Here is a 15,586-nt window from a genome sequence, read left to right as displayed (position 1 = left end):
ACGCGATTCGCCTACTATTGGTGGAGTACTCGACTTCATTGTGCCTAGAGAGCAAGTGACTTGGGAGTTCTTTCTAACCGAAGTTCAAAGAAGTATATCATCGAGATTTATGGATCAAAAACGGAAGGAATTTCTTGAACTTAAACAAGGTTCCATGTCGGTTACCGAACCACGAACGAAAATTTGTGAGGCTTAGCCAGATGCTGCTGAATGCATTTCTTCGAAGTCGTGATGTGTAAACGCTCAAGATGGGTGAACGATGATATAAAGTTGTATGTTGGCATTTTGGAAATCCGAGAGTTCGTGGCTCTTGTCGAGCGGCGTGCAAAGCCGAGGAGCTCAAGATGGAGAAAAGAAAAGTGAAGTGGGAGCAAGGAGTTTCATAAGAGGTCTTGGGAAGCCCTTCCCATAGTCATCAAAGAAATTTAGAGATGGCTTAGGCCGGTCTAGAGACATTTCGGGCTTTTCTAGACGAGACAACGATCGACCCCTATGGGCACGCGAGTCACTTGATCATTGGAGGTGGAAATGATCGTCGAGAGAACGGAGTGCCGAGATTGTGGCAAATGGCATTCGAAGTTGTAGATTCCGTGACCGCTCTGTTACAAGTGCGATCGGCCGACCACTTTATCAAGGATTGCCCGAGGTTGCTTGAACAAAATGTAAGTCAAAGTGGAAACCCGGTGCTACCATCGCCGAGGTAGGCCATCTAGAAATGCGGGCAATGCTAGTGGCGGTCGAGAGGGTCGAGAGATGCTACAACAAGACCCGAGGCTCGTGCTCTGCTAGGACTTATGCCATACGCCAGACGCGAGGATCTTGCCTCACCGGATGTCATTACCGGTACATTCACTTTTTCGATACTAATGTGATTGCTTTGATTGACCCCGATTCTACTCATTCTTATATATGCGAAACCTTAGCATCCAAAGATGACTTTGCCTATAGAGTCATCGAGTTTGTAATTCGGTGTCAAACCCTTGGGTCATTACGTGCTTGTCAACAAAGTGTGTAAGAAGAGTCCCTAGTATTTCGAGGTTCTTGTTTTTCTACGGACTTGATGCTTTCGCCGTTCATTTAATTCGACGTTATTCTTGGTTTGGATTGGTTGACCATGCACGATGCGATTGTAAATTGCAAAAGCAAGACTATCGATCGAGGTGCGCGAATAACGAGTAATTCAAAGTTGAGTCTACGGACTTAAAGGGTTGCCGGTTGTAATATCGCAATGTTGGCCCGAAATATGTAAGAAAAGGGTGCGCGGCGTACCTTGCGTATGTACTAGATGACAAGGAGTTAGAAAGGAAACCCGAATCTGTGCGCTGGTTTGTGAATACCGGATGTTTTCCTCGAAGAATTGCGGGTTTACCACTGCTCGGAAATAGAGTTTGGCATCGAATTGGTACTGGTACCACTCAATTCGATAGCTCCGTATCGTATGGCACCAACGGAATTAAAGGAGTTGAAAGCTCGGTTGCAAGAATTGGTGGATAGAGGTTTTGCTCATCCGAAGTTTTCACCTTGGGTGCGCCGGTCTTTGTTTGTGAAAAGAAGGATGGAACCATGAGGTGTGCATCGACTATCGTCGACTTAATAAAGCGACGATAAAGAACAAATATCCATTACCCGTATCGACGATTTGTTCGATCAAGCTGAAGGGAGCCTCGGTGTTCTCGAAAATAGATTTGAGATCGGGCTATTATCGATTCTTGAATTCGAGATTTGGACGTACCCAAAGGCGCCTTGAGCGAGATATGGTCACTACGAGTTCCTAGTGATGCCGTTTGGGCTTACTAATGCCCTGCGGTATTTATGGATTTGATGAATCGGATCTTCAGACCATATTTGGATCGGTTCGTAATTGTCTTTATTGATGACATTTTGGTCTATTGAAAAATGAGACCGAACACGCCGAACACCGAGGATAGTGTTGCGAATTTTACGGATAAGCGATTATATGCTAAGTTCAGCAAGTGTGAGTTCAGGTTAAGAGGTTAGCTTCTTGGGTCATGTGGTATCTCGATCGGTATTCGAGTTGACCGAACAAAATTTCGCCATACTTAATTGGAAGCCTCCAAGAAATATTACTGAGGTTCGGAGCTTTTTGGGGCTTGTCGGTTATTACCGACGATTTGTAAAAGGTTTCTCAACGATAGCCACGCCAATGACGGTTACTCCAAAAGGATGTTAAGTTCGAATGGACGGAGAAATGTCGAAAAGTTTCGATCAACGAAAACTTATTTGACTGAAGCCCCAATTCTAGTGCAACCCGAATCTGGCAAAGAGTTTGTCATCTATAGTGACGCCTCCCTACTTGGGTTAGGTTGCGTATTGATACAAGAAGGTCGAGTTGTGGCCTATGCGTCGAGGCAATTAAAGCCACATGAGAAAAATTATCCGACACATGATCTCGAATTGGCTGCCATCGTATTCGCCTTAAAGATATGGCGACATTACTTATTTGGTGAGAAGTGCCATGTGTATTCGGATCATAAAAGTCTCAAATATTTGATGACTCAAAGAGACTTAAATCTGTGACAAAGACGTTGGCTCGAGCTGTTAAAGGATTATGAGCTGGTCATTGACTATCACCGGGAAAGGCGAATGTGGTTGCGGATGCCTTAAGTCGTAAATCATTATTACGAGCGATGAATGTGCACTTGTTTGTTCGATCCGACAATGTGTTAGTAGCTGAATTGAAAGCCAAACCATTATTGATACATCAAATTCGTGAAGCTCAGAAAGTCGACGACGAGTTGGCTGCAAAACGGGCTGAGTGTGTTTCGAACAAGGACTCGGAGATTCAAATCGATGATGACGATTGTTTGAGGTTCAAAAGTCGTCTGTGTGTTCCAAAGAATTCGAAACTTATTTCGATAATTCTGAACGAAGCCCATTGTAGCCGAATAGCAATCCACCCGGGGAGTACGAAGATGTACAACGATTTGAAACGTCGGTTTTGGTGGCATGGTATAAAACGAGACATCTCCGACTTTGTTTCGAGATGTTTAATATGTCAACAAGTGAAAGCGGAACATCAAGTGCCTTCAGGATTACTTCAGCCGATCACGATACCCGAGTGGAAATAGGATCGAGTCACCATGGACTTTGTATCCGACCGCCATTGTCGTGAGTAAGAAGGATGCGGTTTGGGTCGTGGTAGATAGATTGACTAAGTCGGCTCACTTTGTCCCGTGACGCACGGATTTTTCAATGGACAAACTAGCCGAATTGTACGTTCTCGATTGTGAGATTACGGGATGCCTATTTCCATCGTGTCGGATAGAGATCCGAGATTTACCTCGCGATTTTGGAAGAAGTTGCAAGAAGCTTTGGGTACCAAGCTACATTTCAGCACCGCCTTTCACCCCAAACCGATGGTCAATCCGAGCGGATAATTCAGATACTTGAGGATATGTTAAGATGTTGCATCCTCGAGTTCAGTGGTTCATGGGAACGATATTTGCCTTTGATTGAATTCGCTTAAAACAATAGTTTTCAATCAAGTATTAAGATGGCACCCTACGAGGCTTTGTACGATCGTAAATGCCGTACACCATTGTTTTGACCGAGCTCGGTGAAAGCAAAATTTTCGGGTGGATTTGATTAGAGATGCTGAATGAAAGTGAAAGTAATCCGTGAAAGTCTGAAGATAGCCTCCGATTGTCAGAAGTCGTACGCGGATCTGAAGCGTAAAGACATCGAGCATCGGGTGGGAGATAAAGTGTTTCAAGGTTTCGCCTTGGAAAAGATACTCGATTTGGCCGTAAGGGCAAGTTGAGCCCGAGGTTCATTGGGCCATATGAGATATCCGAAGCGAAGTCGGTCCATTGCATATCGTTTGATTTTGCCCCGAACTCGAAAAGATTCACGATGTCTTTTATGTTTCGATGCTTCGACGCTATAAATCTGATCCATCGCACGTGATTAGTCCATCAGAGGTTGAAATACAAGCCAATATGAGTTATGTGGAAGAACCGATTTTATCCTATCACGTAAAGTGAAAGAGTTGCGAAACAAGCGGGTTCCGCTAGTGAAAGTGTTATGGCTCAAACACGGGATAGAAGAAGCTACTGGGGAAACCGAGAACTCTATGAAAGAGCGATACCCAACCCTATTTACCGGTAAGATTTTCGGGGACGAAAATTTCTTAAGTGGGGGAGAGTTGTGACAGCCCAAAATTGACCCTAGTCAGAATGTGGTTTCGGGACCACAAAACCGAGGCATAAAAATAAATTAAAATTTATTTTGATGCCTATGATATGTGTTAATTTGTGTGTGACATTTTTGATGATTGATTTAGAGTTATAAAGGTGAATTTCACTAGAAAGGACTTAGTAGTGAACTTTGAAAGTACGATAGGGAAATGTGTGATGACTAATTAAAGCATGCATGCAAAACAATGGACTTGCATGTCAAATTCCCCCTTTTTATAGGTGGTGGCCGGCCATGGCAAGAGAGGATGGGCTAAACATGTCATGAAACATGTTTTGTTGGTGCATTAGGGAGAAATAATAAACAAAGGTGTATGGGTAAGAAAAGAATGAAAAAAAATGTGTGTGAGTGTGGTATCTCCCCCCCATTGCCGTGAGTTGTAGAGAAAGAAAGAAAAAATTTGTTCATCCTTTCTTTGAGCCAAAACTAAGGAAGAAGGAGGGATTTTTGCTCCATTTTTGGTTTAGAAGAGATCTAGAAGGAGATTTGGCTATACTTGCATCAAGATTAAGGTATGTTTGAGGTTGTGTCATGAGATTCATGCATGTTTTAGTTGCTAACTTGATGTTCATGTTAGCCATGGTTCAAGTCCTTGTTGTGCCATGGAAATGGTATTTGGCCAAGGTTGATATTGTGTTAAAGCCATTGCATGCTAAATGTGAAGCTTGTTGATGATGCATGCAATGATGGATTGACTACTCTGAAATTTCTTTTAGCATTCTTGAGTAAGACATTGAATCCTTTGTTTAACCATGACCAAAAATTTAAAAGGGGTATGGTGTGTGAGGTGTTTGGCCATGGTATGCTCATGAGCATGGTTTATGCTTCTTGCATGATAGTTAAAATTGTGTTTTGGATGGTTGTTAACACCTTGAGAATTGGCCTTGCACCTATATGTGTATATATGTTTGCACATGATGTTTTGGTTATGAAGTAAGTGATAAATATGTTTGTTTAAAGAAGAAAACGTTGAAGAATGTTTGTGAAATTGCAAGTACATTCGCCTAGTACACATATGATGTGAAAATCTTGGAATTTATTGTTGATTTGGTGCAAGTATGACTAAGTATAATCGGCCATATGAGTGCTTGATGCTATATTATAAGTATTGAGCTACAATATGTAAAGCATTAGCTAGTAAAATGTGTGCCATTCATGTGTGGTGTTAAACATGTAATTGGCCTCAACATCAACATGCATAATTGGCCATGAATGAGTGCCTAAGAGGTTGTGTTGTTCGGCCATGAGTAAGCATGTTGAAGGCTTTGTGTGTTGAGTCGATTCATGAATTCCGTACTTATGTGAATTTAATGTCTAGTGAATATATGTGGGCTAAGTGCCTTGAGTTCCTCTTTTCGATACTCAAATGATTGAATCAAATTATTTGTTAAATTAAGCTCAAGAGCAAAGGGGACCAAATCCGATAAAGGGAAGGAAAAAGTAGTCGAATAGCCATCGAATCGCTCGACAACATCCGAGGTAAGTTTTGAGTATCGAAACTTAGATTTTGATTCGATTGAACGAAGTAATAAGCAATCGAAATTGTGCCCTTGTATGTGGCCATTGAGCCGAAATGATATTCTTGATTAAGTAAATTTTGCATAAAAGTTTGTTATGAAATTGAAACAAAGATCCGTATGAATGTGCGAATTGTGATATCGGGCTAAGCCAAGGAAATTGTGTGAGTTGTGATATCGGGCTAAGCCCAAGGCAATGGTGCGAGCTATGATATCAGGGCTAAGCCCAAGGCAATTGTGCGAGTTGTGATATCCGGTTAAGTCCGAAGGCATTTGTGCGGGTTACCATAACCGGCTATGTCCCAAGGCGTTTGAACAGTAGCTATATCCGGTTAAACTCAAAGGTATGTGATTTGAAAATTATAAGCTTGCTGTAAAATTTTCAGTTAATGCACTTGTGAAGTTCCCAACAACAAGGTATGTTTTGTGTGTGCTTTGCACACTATGAGTAAGTGCGTATGAATATTCGCCCAATGATAAATGAGCTATCGGCATTAACTAAGCCGTTATTTGTGTATGAACATGAGAGTTGGGATTGTGAAGTAAGCATGTCTTTGAGAAATTGTGCATATGAATTATTGTTTAGCTACTTGAATGCTATGCTTTGGTTGTGTGTATATTATGGCTCAAACTTACTAAGCATAAATTGCTTACTCCGTTTCTTTGTTTCTCTGTTTATAGATTTTGCTCGTTAGCGATCGGATTCGGGATCATAGAAGTTGAAGTCAACCACACTATCAAAGCCCTTTTGGTACTCCTTTAGTTGAGTTTTGGATATGGCATGTATAGGACTACCTCGGTTGTTTTAAGTACCTTGTGATGTATATGTGTGCGGCCATGCGAAAATGGTTCGTAAAAGTGGAGTATGGAATTTGACCATATGTGGTTTGTAATTATATTTGGTTTCATGATGTGATTATGGTTTGGAATGAGAGAGTTGGTCACATGATCAGCCATTGGAATGGCTAAATATGATCATATGTGGACCTAAGTATGACTAGACTATAGTTGGTCCATGGGAACTACAATATAGGTAAAGCCTACCTTAAAAACAGATGCTGCCAGCTGCAGTGACGTGGATGTGAAAAATCACCAAAATTTGTAGGAATGGTGTTAAATAGTGAATAAATTATGCGATCGAACCTTGACGAGTCTATTTTCATATGAAAGTAACGAAACGATCATATGAACAGTATACTTAGAGATATTAAAGTTCTCGTGAGACAGGACCAGAACGGTTTCTGGGTCCCCCTTCGCGACTTTGAAAATTTACCATAAATTATCCAGAATGAATTAGAAGTCATGCCTTATATGTGCAGATTCCTTTTTGCGTCTAGTTTCATTAGAAATAAACAGCATCAGCATTGAAACCCTGTACAGATAGATATTCAAGTTTTAACGCGTGAAGGTCAGTGTAGTCGACCCCTTTAACATGGGTGAGTTTAACTAATAAACTGTACCAATTGGCCTGACCAAAAATTCTAGAAATAAATCCACAGATGGATATATGAGTCTAAATTCAGAGAAAATTTACAGAATCAGTTTCCGAGTTGTGAAACTCGAGATATGATTTTTAAGGCGACAGCGACGCAGTTTTCCAGCTTGCCTGGGAATGTCAAATTGGTCGGTGCCATAAGTGGTTTTGGCTTGTTAACCCCTCGTATCCGACACCGGCAACGGTCTCGGGTTCGGGGTGTTACATACTGACTACGAGTGAAAATTTGTTAGACTTAGTAGATACGCTCGGGAATGTGTTTCGTCCGAAGCTATTATGTGTAAACGCTTCGAGGATGGGCTGAATGAAGATATAAGGATGTTCGTTGGCATTCTCGAAATACGAGAGTTCGTAGTACTTGTCGAGCGAGCTTGTAAAGCCGAAGAGCTTAGAAAGGAGAAACAAAAAGTTGATGTGGGAACTGTAGAATTTCGAAAAAGGTCCTCGGGAAAGTCTCTTCAACAGGCATCGAAGAGATTTCGAGATGATGTGAGCCGGTCTAGAGGCGCTTCGGGCCTTTTTAGATGAGATCGTGATCGACCCCCTGTGGGTACACGAGGCACTTCGGTCTTCGGTATTGGAAATGATCGTCGAGACAGAACGGAGTGTCAGCATTGTGGCAAATGGCATTCGGGGAGCTGTAGGCTCCGTGATCGCTCCTGCTATAAGTGTGGATCGGCCGACCACTTTATTAAAGATTGCCCGAGATCATCTGAACAAAATGTAAATCAAAGTGGGAACCCGAGTGCTACCACTGCACGAGGTAGGCCATCTAGAAATACGGGCAATGCTAGTGGCGGTCAGAGAGGGTCGAGAGATGCTACAATAAGATCCGAGGCTCGTGCTCCTGCTAGGACTTATGCCATACGCGCACGCGAAGATGCTTCCTCGCCAGATGTTATTACCGGTACCTTTACTCTCTTTGATACTAATGTGATTGCTTTGATTGACCCTGGTTCTACTCATTCTTATATATGCGAAACCTTAGCATCCAGTATGACTTTACCTATTGAGTCTACTGAGTTTGTAATTCGGGTGTCAAATCCCTTGGGTCATTACGTGCTTGTCAACAAAGTGTGTAAGAAAAGTCCCCTAGTATTTCGAGGTTCCTGTTTTCCGACGGACTTGATGCTTTTGCCGTTCGACGAATTTGATGTTATTCTTGGTTTGGATTGGTTGACCATGCACGATGCGGTTGTAAATTGCAAAAGCAAGACTATTGATCTGAGGTGCGCGAATAACGAGATAATTCGGGTTGAGTCTACGGACTTAAAGGGGTTGCCAGCTGTAATATCAGCAATGTTGGCCCAGAAATACGTAAGAAAGGGGTGCGAAGCATACCTTGCGTATGTACTTGATGATAAGGAGTTAGAAAAGAAACCCGAATCTGTGCCGGTGGTTTGTGAATACCCAGATGTTTTCCCTGAAGAATTGTCGGGTTTACCACTTGTTCGGGAAATAGAGTTTGGCATCGAATTGGTACCCGGTACCACTCCAATTTCGATAGCTCCGTATCGTATGGCACCAACGGAATTAAAGGAGTTGAAAGCTCAGTTGCAAGATCTGGTGGATAGAGGTTTTGCTCGCCCAAGTTTTTCACCTTGTGGTGCGCCAGTGTTGTTTGTGAAAAAGAAGGACAGAACCATGAGGCTGTGCATCGACTATCGTCAGCTTAATAAAGTGACAATAAAGAACAAATATCCGTTATCACAGATCGATGATTTGTTCGATCAACTGAAGGAGCCTCGGTGTTCTCGAAAATAGATTTGAGATCGGGCTATTATCGCCATGAATTCGAGATTCGGACGTACCTAAAACTGCCTTCAGAACGAGGTATGGTCACTACGAGTTCTTAGTGATGCCGTTTGGGCTCACTAATGCCCCTACGGTATTTATGGATTTGATGAATCGGATCTTCAGACCATATTTGGATCGGTTCGTAGTTGTATTCATTGATGACATTTTGGTCTATTCGAAAAATGAGACCGAACATGCTGAACACCTGAGGTTAGTGTTGCAAATTTTACGGGATAAGCAGTTGTATGCTAAGTTCAGCAAGTGTGAGTTCTGGTTAAGGGAGGTTAGCTTCTTGGGTCATGTGGTATCTCAGATCGGGTATTCGAGTCGAATTCGAGCAAAATTTCAGCCATACTTAACTGGAAGCCTCCAAGAAATATTACTGAGGTTCGGAGCTTTTTGGGACTTGCCGGTTATTACCGACGATTTGTAAAAGGTTTCTCGACGATAGCCACACCAATGACGAAGCTACTTCAAAAGGATGTTAAGTTCTAATGGACGGAGAAATATCAGAAAAGTTTCGATCAACTGAAAACTTATTTGACTGAAGCTCCAATTTTAGTGCAACCCGAATCAGGCAAAGAGTTTGTCATTTATAGTGACGCATCCCTACTTGGGTTGGGTTGCGTATTGATGCAAGAGGGGCAAGTTGTGGCCTATGCGTCAAGACAATTGAAGCCACATGAGAGAAATTATCCGACCCATGATCTCGAACTAGCCGCCATTGTATTTGCTTTGAAAATATGGCGACATTATTTGTTTGGTGAGAAGTGCCATGTATTTTCGGATCACAAAAGTCTCAAATATTTGATGAATCAAAGAGACTTGAATCTGCGACAAAGACGTTGGCTTGAGTTGTTAAAAGACTATGAGCTTGTCATTGATTATCACCCGGGAAAGGCTAATGTGGTTGCGGACGCCTTAAGCCGGAAATCACTATTTGCTTTACGAGCGATGAATGTACACTTGTCTATTCTACCCGACAATGTGTTAGTAGCCGAATTAAAGGCCAAACCATTATTGATTCATCAAATTCGTGAAGCTCAGAAAGTCGACGATGAGTTGGTTGCGAAAAAATTTGAGTGTGTTCGAACAAGGAATCGGAGTTTCAAATTGATGATGATGATTGTTTGAGGTTGAAGTCGTCATGTGTTCCAAGGAATTGGAACTCATTTCGATGATTCTGAACGAAGCCCATTGTAGCTGAATGTCAATTCACCCGGGAGTCTGAAGATGTACAACGATTTGAAACGTCGGTTTTGGTGGCATGGTATGAAACGAGACATCTCGACTTTGTTTGAGATGTTTAATATGTCAACAAGTGAAAGCGAAACATCAAGTGCCTTGAGATTACTTCATAGATCACGATACCCGAGTGGAAATGGGATCGAGTCACAATGGACTTTATCGGACCGCCACTTGTCGCAAGTAAGAAGGATGCGATTTGGGTCGTTGTAGATAGATTGACTAAGTCGGCTCACTTTATCCCGTCAGACGCACGGATTTTTCAATGGACAAACTAGCCGAATTGTACGTTTCTCAGATTGTGAGATTACACGGGGTGCCTATTTCTATCGTGTCGGATAGAGATCCGAGGTTTACCTCTCGATTTTGGAAGAAATTGCAAGAAGCTTTGGGTACCAAGTTGCATTTCAGCACCGCCTTTCACCCCCAAACCGATGGTCAATCCGAGCGGATAATTCAAATACTTGAGGATATGTTGAGATGTTGCATCCTCGAGTTCAGTGGTTCATGGGAACAGTATTTGCCTTTGATTGAATTCGCTTACAACAATAGTTTTCAATCGAGTATTAAGATGGCACCTTACGAGGCCTTGTACGGGCGTAAATGCCGTACACCATTGTTTTGGACTGAGCTCGGTGAAAGCAAAATTTTCGGAGTGGATTTGATTAAAGATGCTGAACTGAAGGTAAAAGTAATCCGTGAAAGTCTGAAGATAGCCTCCGATCGTCAGAAGTCGTACGCGGATCTGAAACGAAAAGACATCGAGTATCAGGTGGGAGATAAAGTGTTTCTTAAAGTTTCGCCTTGGAAAAAGATACTCAGATTTGGCCGTAAAGGCAAATTGAGTCCGAGGCTCATTGGGCCATATGAAGTATCCGAACGAGTTGGCCCAGTTATGTATCGTTTGATTTTGCCCCCTGAACTCGAAAAGATTCACGACGTCTTTCATGTTTCGATGCTTCGACGTTATAGATCTAATCTGTCGCACGTAATTAGTCCATCAGAGGTTGAAATTCAAGCCGATATGAGTTATGAAGAAGAACCGATTCGTATCCTAGCTCGTGAAGTGAAAGAGTTGCGAAACAAAAGGGTTCCACTAGTGAAAGTGTTGTGGCTCAAACACGGGATAGAAGAAGCTACTTGGGAACCCGAGAACTCTATAAAAGAGCGATACCCAAACCTATTTACCGGTAAGATTTTCGGGGACGAAAATTTCTTAAGTGGGGAGAGTTGTGACACCCAAAATTGACCCTAGTCGGAAGTGGTTTCGGGACCGCTAAACCGAGTCACCAAAATGTTTGAACGTAATATTTATTGTCTAGAATATGTATTTATGAATGTGTGAAAATTTCAGACTTTGATTTAATCGATTGCATGTGAATTCAGTCATTAGGACTTGTGTAGCACTTTTGAAATGTGATGGGCTAATCTATAAGGGCCTAATAGTGCATGTAATCAAAAGGGAGGACTTGCATGTCAAATTCCCCCCCCAATTGATAGTGGCCGGCCATGACAAAGGATTATGGGCAAGGAAAACATGTTATGACATGTTTTGTTAATGCATGATGTAATAAAATGATAGAAAATTAAGGATGTAGGAAGAGAAACAAAAAAAAAAATTTTGTGTATGGTATTCCCCCCCCCATTGTTGCCGTATGTGGAAGAGAAGAAAAGAAAAAAATTTGTTCATCCTTTCCATTCTTTCTTTGGCCGAAAATTCTAAAGAGGAAGAAGAAATTTTTGCTCCATATTTGGTTTAGAAGAGGATTAAGGGGAGGTTTGGCCATACTTGTATCAAGATTAAGGTATGTTTGAGGTTGTGCCATGAGATTCATGCATGTTTTAGTTGCTAGCTTGATGTTCATGTTAGCCCATGGTTCAAATCCTTGTTATGTCATGGAAATGGTATTCGGCCAAGGTTGATATTGTGTTAAAGCCATTGCATGCTAAATGTGAAGCTTGTTAATGATGCATGTGATGGTAGATTGACTACTCTTGAATTTTCTTTTAGCACTCTTGAGTAAGACATTGAGTTCTTTGTTTAACCATGACCGAAAATTGAAAGGGGTATGGTTGTGATGTATTCGGCCAAGGTGCATTCATAAGCATGATTTATGCTTATTGCATGATAGGTAAAAATTTGTGTTTTGGATGGTTATGAACAACTTAAGATTCGGCCCTTGCACCTATATGTATATATGTTTGCACATGATGTATTGGTATGACATATATACTATCTCAAAGTATATATTTACTTGTGATGATGTTTCGGTTATGAAGTAAATGATAGATGTGTATTGAGCTACAATATGTAATGCATTAGCTAGTAAAATGTATGCCATTCATGTGTGGTATTAAACATGTAATTGGCCTCAACATCAACATGCATAATCGGCCCATGAATGAGTACCTAGGTTGATGTGTTGTTCGGCCATGAGTAAGCATGTTGAAGGCTTTATCTTGACTTAGAAATTAGGCTAAGGAGAATACTAACTAATGTGTTGAGTGATTCATGAACTCCGAACATATGTGACTTTAAGGTCTAGTGAATATATGTGGGCTAAGTACCTTGAATTCCTCTTGTTGATGCTCAAATGATTAAATCAATTTATTTGTTAAATTAAGCTCAAGAGCAAAGGGGAACCACATCCGATAATGGGAAGGAAAAAGTGGTCGAATAGCCATCGGAATCGTTCGACAACATCCGGGGTAAGTTTTCAAACATCGAAACTTAGATTTTGACTCGATTAGATGATGTTATAAGCAAATCAAAGTCGTGCCCTTTGTATGTGGCCATTGAGCCGAAAATGGCATTGTTTGTTAAGTGATTTGTGCATAAATTTTTGTTATGAAATTGAAACAAAGATGTGTATAAATGTGCGAGTTGTGATATCCAGGCTAAACCCGAAGGCAACGCTGCGAATTGTGATATCCGGGCTAAGCCCGAAGGCAATTGTGCGAGTTGTGATATCCGGGCTAAGCCCGAAGGCAATTGTGCGAGTTGTGATATCCGGGTTAAGTCCCGAAGGCATTTGTGCGGGCTACCATAACCGGGCTATGTCCCGAAGGCGTTTGAATGAGTAGCTATATCCGGTTAAACTCCGAAGGTACGTGATTTGGGAATGAATGAACTTGCTGTAAAAATTTTCAGTTAATACGCTTGTGAAATTCCCAACAATGAGGTACGTTTCGTATGTGCTTTGCACACTATGAGCCAGTATATATGAGTATTCGCTCCGTTGATAAATGAGCTACCGGCCTTGACTAAGCCGTTAATTGTGTATGAATATAAGAGTTGGTATTGTGAAGTAAGCATGTCATTGAGAAATTGTGCATATGAATTATTGTTTAGCTACTTGAATGCTATGCTTTGGTTGTGTGTAAATTTATGGCTCAAAACTTACTAAGCATAAATTGCTTACTCCGTTTCTTTGTTTCTCGGTTTTATAGATTTTGGCTCGTTAGCGATCGGATTCGGGATCATCGAAGTCAAAGTAAACCACACTATCAAAGCCCTTTTTGGTACTCTTTTAGTTGAACTTTGGATATGGCATGTATAGGACTACCCTTGTTGTTTCGAATACTTTTGTGATGTATATGTATGCGGCCATGCGAAAATGGCTCGTAAAAAGTGGAGTATGGCATTAGACCATTTGTGTTTATGTAATTATATATGGTTTTCATGATGTGATTATGGACTGGAATGGGAGTGTTGGGCACATGATCAGCCATTGGAATGGCTAAATATGATCATATGTGGACCTATGTATGACAAAACTATAGTTGGTCCATGGAAACTACAAAATAGGTAAAGGTTACCTTGAAAACAGATGCTGACAGCAGCAGTGGTGTGGATTTGAAAAATCACCAAAATTTGTAGGAATGGAGTTAAATAGTGAATAAATTATGTAATCGAACCTTGCTGAATCTATTTTCATATGAAAGTAACGAAACAATCATATGAACAGTATATTAAGAGTTATTGAAGTTCTCGTGAGACAGGGCCAGAACGGTTTTTGGATCCTCTGTTTCGACTTTGAGAATTTACCATAAATTATCCAGAAACAATTAGAAGTTATGCCTTATATGTATAGATTCCTCTTTGAGTCTAGTTTCATTAGAAACAAACGGTAGGAGCATTGAAGCTCTGTACGAGAAGATATTCAGGTCGTAATGCGCAAAGGTCAGTGTGGTCGAACCCTGAAACAGGGGTGACTTTAACTAATAAACTGTACCAATTGGCCCGACCAAAAATTCTAGAAATAAATCCACGGATGGATATATGAGTCTAAATTCAGGGAAAATTTACAGAATCAGTTTCCGAGTTTTGAAACTCGAGATATGCTTTTTAAGGCGACAGTGATGCAGTTCTCCAGCTTGTTTGGAAATGTCAAAATTGGTCAGTGCAATAAGTGGATTTGGCTCGTTAACCCCTCGTGTCCGACACCGGCGACGGTCTCGGGTATGGGGCGTTACAGTATTAGTTATTTTGATTTAGTTTGTAATGGCATTGTATGTGCATATATATTATGCTTGAATGGTTGGCTAATTAGGTACGGTTAATGAAGACAAATAATGAGTATGTTATATGATTGTTATTGTTTATGCGCTTTGCTTGAAGTACGGTAATGAAAGATCAAAATGTTAGATTTAATATTGAGTTGAAAATGTACCATATTTGTGGTTAAATAATTTGGTATATACTAGATAGGTACTTTGTTATGATTTGCTTCGGTACTAGTGATTAAAATTGATTATAATCATAATTGTATGTGGTTAAATGAATATGCTTGTTTATGCGTATTATATACACATGCCTATTATACCGTATGAATGTTTAAAATCTTGACGAACATGCATAATATATGAATTGGTATAGTCATGACTTTATTTATAGAATAGGTTAAAATGCATATACTAATAACATCAAAGGTATATACGATTATATAGTAATATTGCTAATGTATATATATATATATATATATATATGATTGAACTTTAAGTTGTATGCATATTGTTTTGATTGATTTATCTTATACATATACGAGAAATTAGTAAAATGAAATGTTTGATACTTAGTTAATGATATTATGTACTTATATATTTTGTATATCTGAAAAGTGAGTTTATATGCTTGATTATGGTTTAATTACAAAATGTCATTAATGTAATGTATATAGGAATCAAATAATAATAGTGTTATATATATGTACACATGACTTTGATATATAAAAGTTTAATAATGTTATAAATGTATCATTATTCTATCATGCATGAAGAGTGTTAAATAATAGTGCTGAATTGTGTTTTGTATGGT

Source organism: Gossypium arboreum, chromosome 3 (assembly GCF_025698485.1).
Source record: "Gossypium arboreum isolate Shixiya-1 chromosome 3, ASM2569848v2, whole genome shotgun sequence".
Classification (NCBI taxonomy): domain Eukaryota; kingdom Viridiplantae; phylum Streptophyta; class Magnoliopsida; order Malvales; family Malvaceae; genus Gossypium; species Gossypium arboreum.
Note: the sequence above shows the minus strand (reverse complement) of the source record.